At 43.8% G+C, this 16,885-nt stretch overlaps 1 long non-coding RNA gene across 1 annotated transcript; it reads right to left on the reverse strand.

Moving 5' to 3' along the window:
- Positions 1-4,874: 4,874 nt before the first annotated feature.
- Positions 4,875-16,346, reverse strand: LOC134480318 (uncharacterized). Its single transcript, XR_010054682.1, has 2 exons — positions 16,140-16,346; positions 4,875-5,264 (listed from the first exon to the last, which is right to left on the reverse strand). It is a non-coding gene; the product is annotated as an uncharacterized LOC134480318 (long non-coding RNA).
- Positions 16,347-16,885: the final 539 nt, after the last annotated feature.

A 16,885-nucleotide genomic window follows, 5' to 3' on the forward strand; every position in this document is an offset into this window, starting at 1 on the left:
GCCTCCTGTGTCCAAACTCAGTAAATTCAATGTCCAGAATGAGACATTAAAAAGTGGAACTGGGTACAATCGTTATGGGACAATTGGGGTTGTTCCCTCATGGACAAATGTATCCCTTCATGCAAATGATGAATTAATTGGTTAATGGGTTATTTCAAGAGTAGGTCTGCTGGGCTATGCAGGGGCTAGTTTCCGCTCATGTTTTATGCTCTTGCCATATGATGCCCTGTGAGCCTTGGGAATCTTCCAGGCAGAAGGTCATCACTAGATGCAGTCTCTTAACCTTGGACCAGAACTCTGAGCCAAAATAAGTCTCTTTATGACTTGCCTCAGTGTGTGGTAAGCATTATTAAGAACAGAGATGATGACACCAGCCTTGGTTGTTAACCCTTCCTAATGGTGAGAAGGGTAGGGTGGGCTAGAGAGCTCATGGGACCTCCTGAGAGGACAAGGTGTTTTTGTCATGTGAATAGGGAAGGGAGGGTTATCAAACATATCAGGTTCACCTGAGCACGGAGCATAGATGGGAGGCCCCCACCTTCCCAACATTTCAAAACTGTGTGACATCATCAGTTCTAGAAAAACCCCAGGTTCATAATGAAACTCATTGTCAGGTGAGTCTTGTTTTGTTTTGAGTCCATTTACACAGTTTCTCACAGTCCCTCACTGGGTGATTTAGGGGCACACTCTGGGGGTGAATTCTGGGAACTCTAACTGATCTTTCAGGTTGACAAGAAGTGGGTTTGCTCTCCTCAGAGAATTTCACTGGCTTTCTTGTAAATCTTAGCTCTTGATTCAGGGGCAGGACGTGGCTTCAGTTACTCATGGACACTTGTGAGATATCTGGGTGCGGTGCATACAGACACAGGTCCCAACCTCCAGCAGTGAGGAGGGAGTACTGCTGAGCCCTGTTCAAGGAGGCTGGCTGTATTTCTTGAACTTTCTATCCTAGCCTTCTATTCCCACTGTCCATAAAACATGCTAGAAAAATGAGGCATGAAGTCCTTGGTTTGCTGAACCCAGCCTGACTTTTTTCTAGGGTTAACTTTGGAATAAAATGGATTCCTATTTATAATGAGGCTGCCAAGGGGAGGGGCACCTGCTGCTCTCCCAAGTAGAAATGGAGGCAGAGTTAGAGTGGTGTGAGACATGTGGATTTTAATTTTGCCTTGCACAAAGGCCGTCTGCCTCAAGATTTGTTTTCTCATCTGGTGTCAAAATCAACATCCTACCATAAGGCAAATCCCTATAAGACAGGGGATTAGATCACACAGAGTTGGTTGGAGAGATGGCTCTGTGATTAAGAGTGCATACTGCTCTTGTACAGGACTCAAGTTTGGGTTCCAGGACCCATGACTAAGGATTCACCACTGAATGTAACTGCAGCTCCATGGGACCCAGTATCTTCTTCAGGACTTCGTGGGTACTTACATCAGTGTTCACCTCCCCCCATGTACACATATACACATAGTTGGAACTAAAATAAATCTTTAAAGAATATTCCAGAACATAAATCAGGAACATTACACCTGGGAATCCGATGGACCCCATAAAAGTCAATGCTTCTTCCCTATTTTATAGCCTTCACTTTGTAGACTGTGAATGCTGGGTGGGGAAAAAAAATGGTCAGGCTCTGGGAGATGGCAGTTTCAAAGTGTTCCATGCCAACGTCCATTTGGGATCCAAAACCCTCCCCTCCCGCTGCTTGTTTCTGTGTGCATGCTGTCTGATGTGTATCTACATGCCTCTGTGATTGCACACGGCTGTCACTCAGGGAGCCAGCAGATACCAACAGATTCTGTCTCCCCAGCTGATGGTCCAGGCCGCCTCAGCGTCTGATCGGCAGAGATTCCTTGCAGACCTGCAGGAACTGCTTGTGGCTAACTTATTTTAAGAAATTGGTTTGCTTTATTTACAGAGTGATCCCTCGAAAGGTTTCCCAGCAGGACCTAAATTGGTGCTTTTGTGCAAAAGAATTAAAAAGCAGGTTCCAGCCGTGTCGTTTATGGAGGTCTGCCGTGTACACAATACAGACAACACAAGGCCTTAATGTTTTATTAGATTGGAATCATTTCTGGCATTTAAACATTTTGATGAAATTTGTTCAGTTTTCTGGGTGTGTTTTATATGAAAAAATTAAATGTTTTTTGGCAGTTCTATTAAATAGACACTGACAACATCTCAACGTAGTTTAGTAATTTAGAAATCAATGATAAAACATTTTATTTAATCCACCAATTGAGAGCTTTATTGTGGTGATTCTCTTTTCTTCTGGGCCACACATGACCACCACAACCATGTACAAGGAGTAAATGAGAATTAAACATACTAGATACTTTCTTTTCACTCAAGAAAACATACCCAAAACACAGCAACACATGGAGACTGACCCAGATCTGATTGAGGGGAAATGGGGAAGGTGTCACACAAGGGTAGAGGTAGGCAGGCTGCTTTACATTTGCCAAGTAGGATAATCTGAGTCTCAACACCAACCTTGTTCCTTTGTTCAGGACACAGAACAGACAATGATAGAGCACTCATTAAGCCTGGGGTGCTCCTTCTCATTCAAATGACACCCATGCTTCTGCCTTGGGCTTTTTGATCTTTCTTTTCTAAAGCCTTAGCGTCTGGGTTGTTTTCTCTTCAGCCACAAATACCAATGCTCTCCTCTGTGCCTTGACTCCTATTTCATGAGATTGATTTGAGCATCTCCTGTGGACTAGCAAATAGTTCTGTAGCAAATGTCTGTTGAATGATTCTTTGTAATACTCAGGTGGATGGAAAGAGCCCATTAGAAAGCAAGGCAGTCCACACTGGGAACTAGAAATCACATTTGTCGTGTTGTCGGAAGAAGCTCAGAGTCCTCTTTCCCTCCACTCTCTTCCTAGTACCCAGTGTCTATGGTGGACAATGATAGTTCCTTACTGTTGTGTTTATAAAAAGATAGAGAAGAGAAGGAATTGGTTTTGGTGGATGTGTAGTCAGGTGTGGGGAAAGGGGCCTCTGAGGGCCCATACTGAGGCATCGCTTCCCTCTGAGGGACGAGTCACACAACCAGTATAGTATAGAGTTTTTTAGGGCATGGGGAGGTGGAGTTGAGAGGGTAGTAGAGACAGAGAAAGGAAAGGGGTTGGAGAGAGACAGAGAGAGAGAGAGAGAGAGAGAGAGAGAGAGAGAGAGAGAGAGAGAACAGAGCCAGAGGAAGAAGTCAAAAACAAGAGAAGGTGGAGGTGGTAAGCAGCCCCTTTTATAGTGGGTCAGGCATACCTGGCTGTTGCTAGGTAACTGTGGGGTGGGGCGGAGCTTAGATGAAATGCTAAGACTTACCTGTGACTTTCATTCTCTTCCTAGTATCCAGTATCCATAATGGGTGATGGTACTTCCTCACCTGGGACTCTAGCATCACGGTTCTCTGTTGGGCTAGAAATGCAACTGACATAAACTCAAGGTGGCAAATGTCCAGTGACTGCCATGAAAAGCTATTGATCCATGCATTGAGTGGCTATAGGAAAACTTCAGAGGGAACTTTCTTCCCTAAGAATTTCTAGGGCCAGTGATGTGGCTGAGCAAGTAAAGGTGCACCCCACACACATCTGGCATTTTGAATTCATCCCTGGAGCCTGTGTGTCTTAGTCAAGATTTCTATTCCTGCACAATCATGACCAAGAAGCAAGTTGAGGAGGCAAGGGTTTATTCAGTTTACACTTTCTTATTGCTGTTCATCACCAAAGGAAGTCAGGACTGGAACTCAAGCAGGTCAGGAAGCAGGAGCTGATGCAGAGGCCATGGAGGGATGTTACTTACTGACTTTTTTCTTCTGCTTGCTCAGCTTGCTTTCTTATAGAACCCAAGACCACCAGCCCAGGGGTGGCACCACCTACAATGGGCCCTCCCACCCTTGATCACTAATTGAGAAAATGCTTTTTAGCTGGATCTCATGGAGGCATTTCCTCAAGGAAGGCTCCTTTCTCTGTGATAACTCCAGTTTGTGTCAAGTTGACACACAAAGCCAGCCAGGACACTCTGTAAAGGTTGAAGTAGGGAACCTATTTCACAATGCTGTCCTCTGATCCTTTCAGATTAGAGGGAGCACACCCCTTCCCCACGCTCGAGAGCACACACACACACACACACACACACACACACACACACACACACACACTTTGGTTACTGTCCTATTGAGCTGACTATGCAAAGGCTTCACCCCAGAATTTCTTCCCTTAGTTTTTAAATTAGGGAAAGAGAGAAAGGGAAGATTCAGATGCCATGATGGATGAAGAAAAAAGAGAAAGTGGAGAGAAGGCCAAGTTACTGGGCGTATAGGGCCACATGCTACTTTGACTATGTATAAGAGAGAATTTCAAAGGAGGACATATTTTTAGTTAGGAAAACAAGCCTATAGCCATCGACATACAAGATGTAATTGTAGGAATTAGGGAAAGGCTCTAACCTGGTCAGCTTTGGAAATAGACCTAAGCCCAAATAGCCAAGTGGCTGGGTGCTAACTGACCTATCTTTCAGTTTAATTTTCATGGTTTACAACCTACCAAGGGTCAGACATAGGGACAAAGCAAAAGGTGTGACTCAGTCCCAGGAAAGCACTCTGCACTCTTCTTTGGTGAGGTGGGACTTGCGTCAGCCCTGTTTCATTTCTGGGTGTCTGTGGAAAGGATAGCTGCTGGTGAATTTCCCTAGTGGATCTCATTCATGGTCTCAGAGCTGCCACCCTACTCTGTCTGCCTCACCCTCTTCTACTTCCAGCTTGCTTCACAGAGCTGTTGTCACTTTTCACTCCATATCACCTGTTATGCACTATCTAGTTTTCCAGAGTTGTGGCTGAAAGAGGAGGAACAAATGTTACCAGGAGACACATCAAGAGTTGTTTTCATTGTTGATAGATCATAAGACATTGTCAGGGAAGAATTAATCCTTGGTGCTTCCCTGTGAGCTCAGGGATCCCATTAGACTAAGGACATCCTGGGAGACTCACAAGGTACAGATGCCACTGGACTTCCAGACATTTCCCATCATTGAGGACTTCTTCCCAGGGTTTTTTCCTTCCTATGACCCTCCAACAAAACTCCTTTTTGGAGGGAAGTTGACCTTGCCTTCAGTGACTGGCACTTGATAGAGTCACAGTGGAAATTATAGTGTAATTCTTACTCTGCAGAAAAAGCCCTGGAGATGCAGCCAGAATTCTGGATCCCAAGGCTGGTACTTTTTGCAGACACTCTATTCTGCTCTCTGAACCATGCTTTCCTCATCTGTAACATGAGAACAGAAGGTGGATTAGCATATGCCTAGCGGAAAAATAGACCACAGACTTGTTGAAGGACTGTCAATAAATTCAATATGGGAATAAAAAAAAAACTTTGCCAGGTGACCCTAGTCCATGAGTTATTCTAGATGATCTGCTGGGATTATTTAGGGATCAAGGGAAGCAGAAGCTTAGCATTTACTAAGCATTCATCCTTGTGTTGTCAAGAGGCAGGAGTGGAGGTGCATATTTGCAATCCTAAATACCCAAGAGGTTAAGGCAGAAGCATCATAGGTTTGAAGCCAACCCTATCCTGAAAAGCAAACATGAGTCACTACAGAAACAGATTTGAGAGTAGGGAAGCTTTATTTCTGGCACATTCTAGAAAATTACCTCCTGGAAATCTTTTTAATGGGAGTAGAGGGAACTCATTTCCTTTCTACCAAAATACAATATCCAAACACCTTCTTACCCATTTGTCCCAATCAATGGATGCCCTCAGCCTGATGCAGAGCCTTCCTTACTCTCTCTCCAGGCCCCAGATTTGGGGAAGACTGTCAGCTGTGATCAACAAGGGCTTCTAATGAGAGAGAAAGTTACAAAGAAGGAGGAACAAAGAATATGAACTCGTGGGGAAAACAAGCACAAGGCAGGGATCCTGACCACAGGACAGGCAATTCTATACAGGCCCACAGTTTCACAGTATGTCCATGCTGGCACTAAGAAGAGCTCTGAGGAGGAGTTTGTGAAGTGGATAAGGACAGTCATTGTGCACTAACCACATACCATCTTCATAGGCCAAGGTTTGTGGGGTTAATCTCTGTTTTGGATTATAGTTATATAAATTTGGGCTGTAATTCATAAATAGGAAAATAGGCAAAGACTGAAATGTAGAGAAGTGGTTTTGATGCTTTGATTTAATTGGGAATCGATGAGTACTGATGCTGAAGTTCCTTATTTCTAATTGGTTCTTGATCAATCAATAAAGATGCCAGAGACCAATGGTTGGGCAAAAAAAAGGGGGGGGCAGGACTTCCAGGTTCCCACAGGCAAGGAGAGAGGGAGGTCAGAAGGAAGAGAATTGATATACTTGGAAGAGAGACAGAACAGACTTAGAACTGGAGAGAAGATCTTCCAAAATGTTGGTGGAAAGGGAAAGAGGCCACAGAAGGGCAACAAGAAATCATCTTGGACAGCAAGACCAATGGGCTCCACAGAAGGTAACAGGGCAACTAAGCTAAGGGAAGATTGAGAGGTGTTGAGATAGGAGTAAAGGGAAGAGCCCGTTGGCCACAGGAGGCTTAGAAGAGCCCAACCCCTGAGCTAGAAAGACAGGTTCAAAAGAGCTAATGTGTCTCTCATCCACAGATCCAAGAAAATCTGTGCAGATGGCTGATAGTACAGACAGCCCAGGGACATTAAAGTGGGGTAGTAAAAACTACACGCTACACTGAAATAATGGGCTTTATCACCCAACACTTAAGCCAATGTTAGCAGTTCAGGACTACCGCAGTGGACCAGTGGGTTTTTTTTTTTTTAACTTGAGTATTTCTTATTTCATTTTGAGTGTTATTCCCTTTCCCAGTTTCCGGGCAAACATCCCCCTAATCCCTCCCCCTCCCCTTCCTTATGGGTGTTCCCCTCCCAACCCTCCCCCCATTGCCACCCTCCCCCCACCAGTCTAGTTCACTGGGGGTTCAGTCTTAGCAGGACCCAGGGCTTCCCCTTCCACTGGTGCTCTTACTAGGATATTCAATGCTACCTATGAGGTCAGAGTCCAGGGTCAGTCCATGTATAGTCTTTGGGTAGTGGCTTAGTCCCTGGAAGCTCTGGTTGCTTGGCATTGTTGTTCATAAGGGGTCTCGAGCCCCTTCAAGCTCTTCCAGTTCTTTCTCTGATTCCTTCAACGGGGGTCCTGTTCTCAGTTCAGTGGTTTGCTGCTGGCATTCGCCTCTGTATTTGCTGTATTCTGGCTGTGTCTCTCAGGAGCAATCTACATCCGGCTCCTGTCGGTCTGCACTTCTTTGCTTCATCCATCTTGTCTAATTGGGTGGCTGTATATGTATGGGCCACATGTGGGGCAGGCTCTGAATGGGTGTTCCTTCTGTGTCTGTTTTAATCTTTGCCTCTCCCTTCCCTGCCAAGGGTATTCTTTTTCCTCATTTAAAGAAGGAGTGAAGCATTCACATTTTGATCATCCGTCTTGAGTTTCGTTTGTTCTAGGGATCTAGGGTAATTCAAGCATTTGGGCTAATAGCCACTTATCAATGAGTGCATACCATGTATGTCTTTCTGTGATTGGGTTAGCTCACTCAGGATGATATTTTCCAGTTCCAACCATTTGCCTACGAATTTCATAAACTCGTTTTTGATAGCGGAGTAATATTCCATTGTGTAGATGTACCACATTTTCTGTATCCATTCCTCTGTTGAAGGGCATCTGGGTTCTTTCCAGTTTCTGGCTATTATAAATAAGGCTGCGATGAACATAGTAGAGCACGTGTCTCTTTTATATGTTGAAGCATCTTTTGGGTATATGCCCAAGAGAGGTATAGCTGGATCCTCAGGCAGTTCAATGTCCAATTTTCTGAGGAACCTCCAGACTGATTTCCAGAATGGTTGTACCAGTCTGCAATCCCACCAACAATGGAGGAGTGTTCCTCTTTCTCCACATCCTCGCCAGCATTTGCTGTCACCTGAGTTTTTTATCTTAGCCATTCTGACTGGTATGAGGTGAAATCTCAGGGTTGTTTTGATTTGCATTTCCCTTATGACTAAAGATGTTGAACATTTCTTTAGGTGTTTCTCAGCCATTCAGCATTCCTCAGCTGTGAATTCTTTGTTTAGCTCTGAACCCCATTTTTTTTAATTCTTTTTTTTTTCGGAGCTGGGGCCTGAACCCAGGGCCTTCTGCTTGCTAGGCAAGTGCTCTACCACTGAGCTAAGTCCAGAACCCCTGAACCCCATTTTTAATAGGGTTATTTGTCTCCCTGCGGTCTAACTTCTTGAGTTCTTTGTATATTTTGAATATAAGGACTCTATCTGTTGTAGGATTGGTAAAGATCTTTTCCCAATCTGTTGGTTGCCATTTTGTCCTAACCACAGTGTCCTTTGCCTTACACAAGCTTTGCAGTTTTATGAGATCCCATTTGTCGATTCTTGATCTTAGAGCATAAGCCATTGGTGTTTTGTTCAGGAAATTTTTTCCAGTGCCCATGTGTTCCAGATGCTTCCCTAGTTTTTCTTCTATTAGTTTGAGTGTATCTGGTTTGATGTGGAGGTCCTTGATCCACTTGGACTTAAGCTTTGTACAGGGTGATAAGCATGGATCGATCTGCATTCTTCTACATGTTGACCTCCAGTTGAACCAGCACCATTTGCTGAAAATGCTATCTTTTTTCCATTGGATGGTTTTGGCTCCTTTGTCAAAAATCAAGTGCCCATAGGTGTGTGGGTTCATTTCTGGGTCTTCAATTCTGTTCCATTGGTCTATCTGTCTGTCTCTGTACCAATACCATGCAGTTTTTATCACTATTGCTCTGTAATACTGCTTGAGTTCAGGGATAGTGATTCCCCCTGAAGTCCTTTTATTGTTGAGGATAGTTTTAGCTATCCTGGGTTTTTTGTTATTCCAGATGAATTTGCAAATTGTTCTGTCTAACTCTTTGAAGAATTGGATTGGTATTTTGATGGGGATTGCATTGAATCTGTAGATCACTTTTGGTGAAATGGCCTAATCCTGCCAATCCATGACCATGGGAGATCTTTCCATCTTCTGAGGTCTTCTTCAATTTCTTTCTTCAGAGTCTTGAAGTTCTTATTGTACAGATCTTTTACTTGCTTGGTTAAAGTCACACCGAGCTACTTTATATTATTTGGGTCTATTATGAAGGGTGTCGTTTCCCTAATTTCTTTCTCGGCTTGTTTCTCTTTTGTGTAGAGGAAGGCTAGTGATTTATTTGAGTTAATTTTATACCCAGCCACTTTGCTGAAGTTGTTTATCAGCTTTAGTAGTTCTCTGGTGGAACTTTTGGGATCACTTAAATATACTATCATATCATCTGCAAATAGTGATATTTTGACTTCTTCTTTTCCAATCTGTATCCCCTTGACCCTCATGCCAATACTATCCAAACTATTCCACAAAATTGAATCAGATGGATCACTACCGAATACCTTCTACGAAGCCACAACTACTCTTATACCTAAACCACACAAAGACCCAACAAAGAAAGAGAACTTCAGACCAATTTCCCTTATGAATATCGACGCAAAAATACTCAATAAAATTCTGGCAAACAGAATCCAAGAGCACATCAAAACAATCATCCACCATGATCAAGTAGGCTTCATCCCAGGCATGCAGGGATGGTTTAATATATGGAAAACCATCAACGTGATCCATTATATAAACAAACTGAAAGAACAAAACCACATGATCATTTCATTAGATGCTGAGAAAGCATTTGACAAAATTCAACACCCCTTCATGATAAAAGTCCTGGAAAGAATAGGAATTCAAGGCCCATACCTAAACATAGTAAAAGCCATATACAGCAAACCAGTTGCTAACATTAAACTAAATGGAGAGAAACTTGAAGCAATCCCACTAAAATCAGGGACTAGACAAGGCTGCCCATTCTCTCCCTACTTATCCAATATAGTTCTTGAAGTTCTAGCCACAGCAATCAGACCAGTGGGTTTTTAAAGTCTTAGTTCCTCTCCAACTTCCTATCTTCCCTGCCTTATACTCAAAGTACTCCATCCATATGTTGCCAGAAATACACCTAGACTGAAGAAAAGTGGGAGCTGCAGAGAAATTGTATCCAGTAACATGGCTTTTCTGGCAAGGGATCATATCTAAAGATAGGATCCAGCTGGAATGCAGACAGCCCACATGCCTTTAATCCCTCTGGATGGAATTCGGACATGCCTTCAGTACACACCTTTAATCCCAAACAATGACGTCTAATTGAAGAGCTGACAAAGCGACAAATCAGAAACAAGTAAGCAGTAGAATACACCCAATTCTCATGAGAACAGACATGAAAGAGAAGCTATTTAAGAACAGTTAGGGAGAGAGAGTCAGTTCAGTTCAGTTCAGTTCAGTTTGGTTCAGTTCAGTTCACTTCAGGTTGTTTCAGTTGAATTCGGAGGAGTTCAGTTTAGTAGAGTTCAGTTGAATGCAGTTGAGCACAGTTCAAAGCGGAACAGTTTAGTTCATGGACTTCAGAGGCAGTCCTTCCAAGCAGAGCAAATCAGTAAGAAGCTTAGAGAAGCCAGTTTGGATCAGTCAGCTTGGAAAGAAGTTTGAGACAGAACAGCTAAGTTGAGCCAGCCAATCAGAGTTTAGAAAGAGCTAGAAAGGTTTAATTTATTCAGTAGTAAGTCTCAGAATCTGAAACATTTGAGGCCTAGGTTAGCAGACAGAGGCTAGAAGCTGAAGCCTTCAAGGTTTGGGCTTGTAGAAGCCTAGAAGCTTCCAAGCCCAGGCCTAGGGATAGTTAGATGGAAATGCTCTGGGCTCAGCACAAGCCATGTATTCGTAAAACTTGGGTCTAGTTCTCAATTCATCCCTTCATCTGAGGAAATAAAGTTGACATTTACATTTACAGGGACAAATAAAAAGGAAGATGTGGGACGAAGGCGATAACTTAGCCCAGTAGCCCTCAGCCATGTAGCCACTTCTAGCTTCAAGGGAATATGGGACAGAGAGACCCAGTAAGTGCAGTGAGAGCTCCTTCCTTCACTTATGATGTATTAAGCTTCAGTAAGATGGGCACCCTCCTTGGAACCACACAATAGCCACATGTAGTTATTTAAAATTTTTAAATAGACACCTGTGTGTTCTCTCTCTCTCTCTCTCTCTCTCTCTCTCTCTCTCTCTCTCTCTCTCTCTCTGTCTGTCTCTCTCCCTCCCCTAAACTTGGAAGGCAGAGACAAATTCATCTTGTTTTCACATGTTATTGACAGATGAAAACATATGTCCCTCTCCTGACATCACATGATGCCTCCATTTTGGGTTTAATTTTCTCTGTAGAATAGTCATTAGGATCTCGTAGAAGTTAGGGGGTGGAGACACAGTCTGCTTCTTGAGAATTTAGCAGCCTTGTTTGTCTCGGCATTAGGGGGTTTGTTTCAGTAAGTCCTGATAACTTCCTGCACCTTTACCTCTGATGGTGTGTTTCCCATCCTCCATCTCTCCTAGTCTCCTTATTCACAATGTATCTTTCTCTTGAGTTGTATGAGGTGCTTAGCTGCCCAAAGGCTTGTGATCAGGTTTATTCCAAACGTCTTGGGTTTTAGGTTGGCTTTAAACTTACTGGCTGAACTCCTGCAGCTTTCCTTGCACAAGCATGGGGGAAGCCACTCAATTGGTTTTTGACATGTTGAACTGAGACGATCTACAAATTCTATGCTTCTTTTGTTTGCTTTCCCTGGGCCCTTTTGCAGTGGCAGCTGTCATCCTGTCTCTGAGTTAGAGAGTGGTACCTCCTCTGCTCGCAAGCCAGACCTGACGGATGCTATGTGTGCTACCACAGCTGAAATATTCCTCTTCCAGCTCTGGCTAAAATTAATTACACTTATTGCTTCCCTCCTCGTTTATCTTCATGTCTAGAACAGTGATAGAAAGTTCTGATCTTCCTTTTGTGGTAGTTACCAGTAATTAAAGACACAAGAGCCATCATTGGAGCTGGATGGGGAGCCCAGCGAACAGGAACTGTCTGCTGTTACATGGTGCCTCTCTAAGTCCCTCTCTGCAAGAGAGACCCAGTTGGCACCCAGTAAGTAATAAATAATAATGATAAGTAGTTCTGACTGGGGCTTTGCAGAATGGTGCTGGCTTCTTCTAATTTTGTAAAATGGCTTCCTGATGAAGTAGAATGTCTGTGTCACCATCACAGAAAATATGGATGGGTCCTCGGTGAAATATTAATGATTATCAACTCCCTGGCTTTTCCTTTGTGAGGAGTGGAATAAAAGTGGAGCTGGTTCTCTTTATGATGCATTAAAATATTACTACTTCAGAGACTGTTATTGTGAGTGTAGAGGTTCTTCTTTTAAAGCTCTCTTTCCACTTCACCTCAACTCTCTTCACCTACTATCTCTTCTGACTCCTCAGATGGAGAATTTTCAGTTTTCCATAGTAACATAAGGCAGATATTGATGCTAGACTAGGTTAGAAATAAGTCCCATGTCCAATGTTCATCTGGACCAGTTTTCTTTTGTACACACAGAGAGAGCTAGTTTGATGAAGAAAAAGAAAGATGACCCCAGCAATAACATATTTTCTATGTTTGCTCTGAGGATTCTCAACGAAGAAGGCAGGGTGCCCCGACTGCAGGTACAAGGGCCTCAGGACATTTAACTCCAGAAGACATTCCACCCTGTGTACATATTCCCAAACCCCGAGGCCCACATGATAAATACAGTGCTAACAATCGAATTTTCAAAGATCACAAGGCATGTTCCTTTTAAAAAGTTAGGTGTGATGGTGGCTTGCCTGCAATCTTCGCTGCTGGGAGGTGGAGGCAGGAGACTTTCCAGTCCTAAAGCCGCAGGCCAGCCTGGGCTACAAAGTGAGAGTGAGACTCTGTCCTTTTCTTTTCCCCCAAACCAAGCCCTCAAAGGCAATTTTATTAGTTTGTATGGCTAGAGAGTGGGAGGTGGTCAGAAAGTCAAAATCGGAACCTGTCCCTGTGCTAAGGAAGAGGGAGAACTCCTCTGGCCATGAGTAGCGCTATAAAGAAACCTGGGACCATCCCTTTATCTTGCCTCCTCCTTCTGTGCCCTGGAGTCATTTGAGAGCAGGACCTTCCCAGGAGTTGCCTCCTCCACCTTGGGTAATAAAGCCTGCATAGCAGGAGCCTCTGGGAGGGAGGGCTTCAAGCTGACTCTTTCTCCCCTATAATTGCCACCTGTAGCCTCCAGGCTGCTCCCTCAGTGCACTGCTGTCCCACCCTCTCCCCAGGCTGTCTGCAACCTTATCTGGAGAGCCACAAAAAAGCTGAGGTGAGGTGGAGCGATAAGCAGGAAGTACAGCGGAATTTCATTCCTGGAAAAAAAAGTGGGGGGGGGGGGACCTTGGCATCAGTAGCAGAGCAAGGGCTCATGATGTTAATCACTGCTCCTTTTATCAGACAGCTTTATTAAGATCAATGTTTTTTGTTGCCAAATTAGAGTGGACCTAGAGCGAACTTCCCAGCAGTTATTAACACTAGCCCACATTTGCTGGAAGGATCGGGTACCTCCACATGCTCGGCCGTAGCTGGAAGTTACACAATATCTATATCATTTTTCACAGCTTTGTCATTAGCTGGTAATGATTTGATTATTTTGCAGATGAATCACGGTATAAATCTCTTTCACAAACACTACCTCCAAGTATTAATCAAAACCATTAAGGCAGAGCAGTCGGTGCAAATTAAAAAATTTGCATGTCTAAATTAAAAATTACAGTAATACATCATAAATAAATCTTTTAAATTCTCTATGGCCTCTATGCACATCTTTTCTTTGGTGTGTGTCCTATAAGGAGGCCGTTGAGTGCACAGCCTTCTCTCTCTCTCTCTCTCTCTCTCTCTCTCTCTCTCTCTCTCTCTCTCTGTCCCTTTCTCTCTGTATTCATTATATGTGTACAGGGTGGTTTGGGATTTTAAAGGTAAGTTTGGGGCTTTAGTTGACCCCTGGTGCTGGGTCAGGAGAGGGAAGGGCAGTTTCACCTCCGCCCCCCTTTTCTCCATGTATTTCTCTTTTTTCTGAACAGAAGACTCAAAGAACACACAAGAGGAGAGAATAGAAGATTATTCGTGGCAGTGTCTTCTCTTGTTGCAAAGTAAATATTTGCGAAAGGTGATGCTTCTTTTTCAAATAACTTTGAACTGTGAGGAAAATTACCAAGTTGTGTTTTAGGTAATATTTCATTTTGGAGCTATTAACACATTACTTGCAATATGGGAGGAAATTAGAGGGTTTTGAGTGATGAAAGCCACCTTTGGCATTAAAAAACTATTATTATTCCCTTGAAACGCTGAAGCAAATTAAAACAGGAAAATGAAACTTTCAAGTGCCCTGGATTTGAAAAGGCATTTCCCCCCCTTTCATTTGTCAAGAAAAGGGAAAAAAAAATGAAATGACTTGTTTCACAGGAAACCTGGAAGAAATCATTTAGAAGGGAGAAAAGTACTCTTTTTAAAAATGCCTTTGCCAGAGCATTCCAGGGCATGAAGCTGCCCTGTGCTAATCTGGTGTTCCCAGGGTAAACTGGTCTTTGAGGGGCAGAATACAGACTGGTGTGTTCAGGTTCAACTCAGCCCGGGGTAATGGGACAGCAGCAGCAATTAGAACACTCTCTCTGCCCAGGATTTAACCCAATTAACCTATCAGTAACCTATTAACCTAATTAAATAGAAGAGCTGCTCTGTGAAGAAGTGTGCAGGACCTGACCCGTTTGTGGGCAGAGGGTGGGAAGGAGGGCGCGGTGCAGGGAATATTAGACTTGGGGGGGGGGGAGACATTTTTGATACAGAACCAAGGCATTCAGTCACACTTCTTTCCTTAACAACAGCCCATGGAATTATGTGGCAGGATAATCCTCAGCTCAGACTGCTTCTCTGCCAGGTGGAACTTTACCTTAGATTATCGCTTACCCATTCAGGGAGTCCTGCCTCAGACATGGCTCTCCACCTGCCCATGACTTCTTAGAAGTCCAGTAAGCAGAGATGAAATATTAAAAACCTTGGGTCAAGCCTGTGAAGTCATTTGAGCTTGTGGCTTGACATTCCACAGCACACTGAGGTGTGGATTGAAAGGTTGGGTGCGGGTCTGGCCTGTCTCATGAATTGGGTTGTGTCTGTGGCTCTCGGTGTGTTCATCGGTATAAAATAAGAGGGCTAGATAAGATAAGATCCGAAGGTTTGTCACTCCTTTCCCTGTTCTTGATGGTTTGTGAATTTTTAGCTATAGAGCTAGAACTGCATCATCTAATATGGTAGCCCATGTGTCTACTAATATTGCAATGAACTAAGATGACATTCAGCGGAAACTCTTCAGCTCTTTAATTACCAGCCACGAGTTAAGTGCTTGGTGGCTATACCTGGTCCATGGCTACAGCCTGAAAAGCCCAGACACAGAATGTTGTCATTCCTAGAGAATGGTATATGTGCAGAGTACGATGCAGTCGAGTTATTGTGTACCCTGCTCATGTTTGATACACGTGAAGTCAAATACAGTTTAACGTTGAAAACACTGTATAGCATCCACAGATTTAACTAGGCCCTGACCTCCTTCCTACCCGCATTGTCATTGTGGACACGGGTCAGCCTTTTCTTTTTTTCTTTTTTTTGGTTCTTTTTTCGGAGCTGGGGACCGAACCCAGGGCCTTGCGCTTCCTAGGTAAGCGCTCTACCACTGAGCTAAATCCCCAGCCCCGAGTCAGCCTTTTCAAGTCCACTGTCCTCCTTCGTGATGGGAGATGTTACCCGCACCCATGTGGAGCTGTGTAAAACAACTGCCCTGAGCTGAGTTACAGTAGATACATAATGTTATCGCACATATTCATTTCATGTTTAACAAAGTTTACCTCTGTACTGCTGGGTAAGTGTACATATGTGTGCTGTTTAGGCTTTTGTGAATATGGGTCTGATTACATAGGGATACATATGTGTGGGGATGCGTACCGGCCAGGGGTTGACATTAGATGTCTTCCTCAATTATGCTCCTGTTGCTTGTAGTTTTAAGTGCTACCACCTTTGCCTGAGCTCAGCTGTGCTACTATCCCCTCCCCGCATCTCTTTTGTTTAACCTGCCTTTGCTCTGGGATTGCCCTAAACTTCAGTGGCTTGTCCCACCTAGCCCCTGCCAATCATCCTTGGCCACCCACCTGTAGCGGTGGCCACTGGTCCTAGCTCGCCCGAGACCTCTTATGGTTCCTGCCTTCTTCCTTTTCCAAAGCCCAGAAAGACCTCTCTCTTTTCTTGTGTCAGCCGTTTCCTCCTGGAACCCGGAAGTCCCGCCTGTATCTTCCGCGCAGCAACCGGCCTCCGACCTTCTTTATTGACAAATCAAGAATCAATTGGGGAACAGTACTTTAACATTAGAACTGCCTCCTTCAAGCTCCACCTTATTTTTTGAGACAGGGCCTTTCACTGAACTTGAAACTTACTGATTATCTAGGTTGGCTTGCTAGCAAGCCTCAGGGACCCTACTCTCTCTCCTTTTCCTGTGTTGGGATTATAACGTATTTCCTTCTGCACACAGAAGGTTCTGCACTGGTGCTGGTGATCTGAATTCAAGTTCTCATGTTTGTATGACAAGACTATTTCCAAGTAAGTTATCTTTTCATCTCTAGATGAGCTTTTGTGTATTAAAAAATACTGAGAGGAGAATGAGAGGCATAGAAAAATATGGACACCTGTAGTTTGCTTCTAATAAAAATTCTAGGTGAGAAAAAGTTACCACAGTAGAGGTTGGAGAGCGGATCCCTGAGAGGAGCAGACTCCTTTGTTTGTCTTGGCCCTGCTATCTCTCCCCACTTTTGTATGCAGGTCCTAAGTTTCCCTCACTTCGCATTTCAACTTCACATAACTGAGCACAGAGGTACTTAGTTCTGTTGGTGGCTCCGTCTCA

The sequence above is a fragment of the Rattus norvegicus genome, chromosome 9 (assembly GCF_036323735.1).
Source record: "Rattus norvegicus strain BN/NHsdMcwi chromosome 9, GRCr8, whole genome shotgun sequence".
Taxonomy (NCBI): Eukaryota; Metazoa; Chordata; class Mammalia; order Rodentia; family Muridae; genus Rattus; species Rattus norvegicus.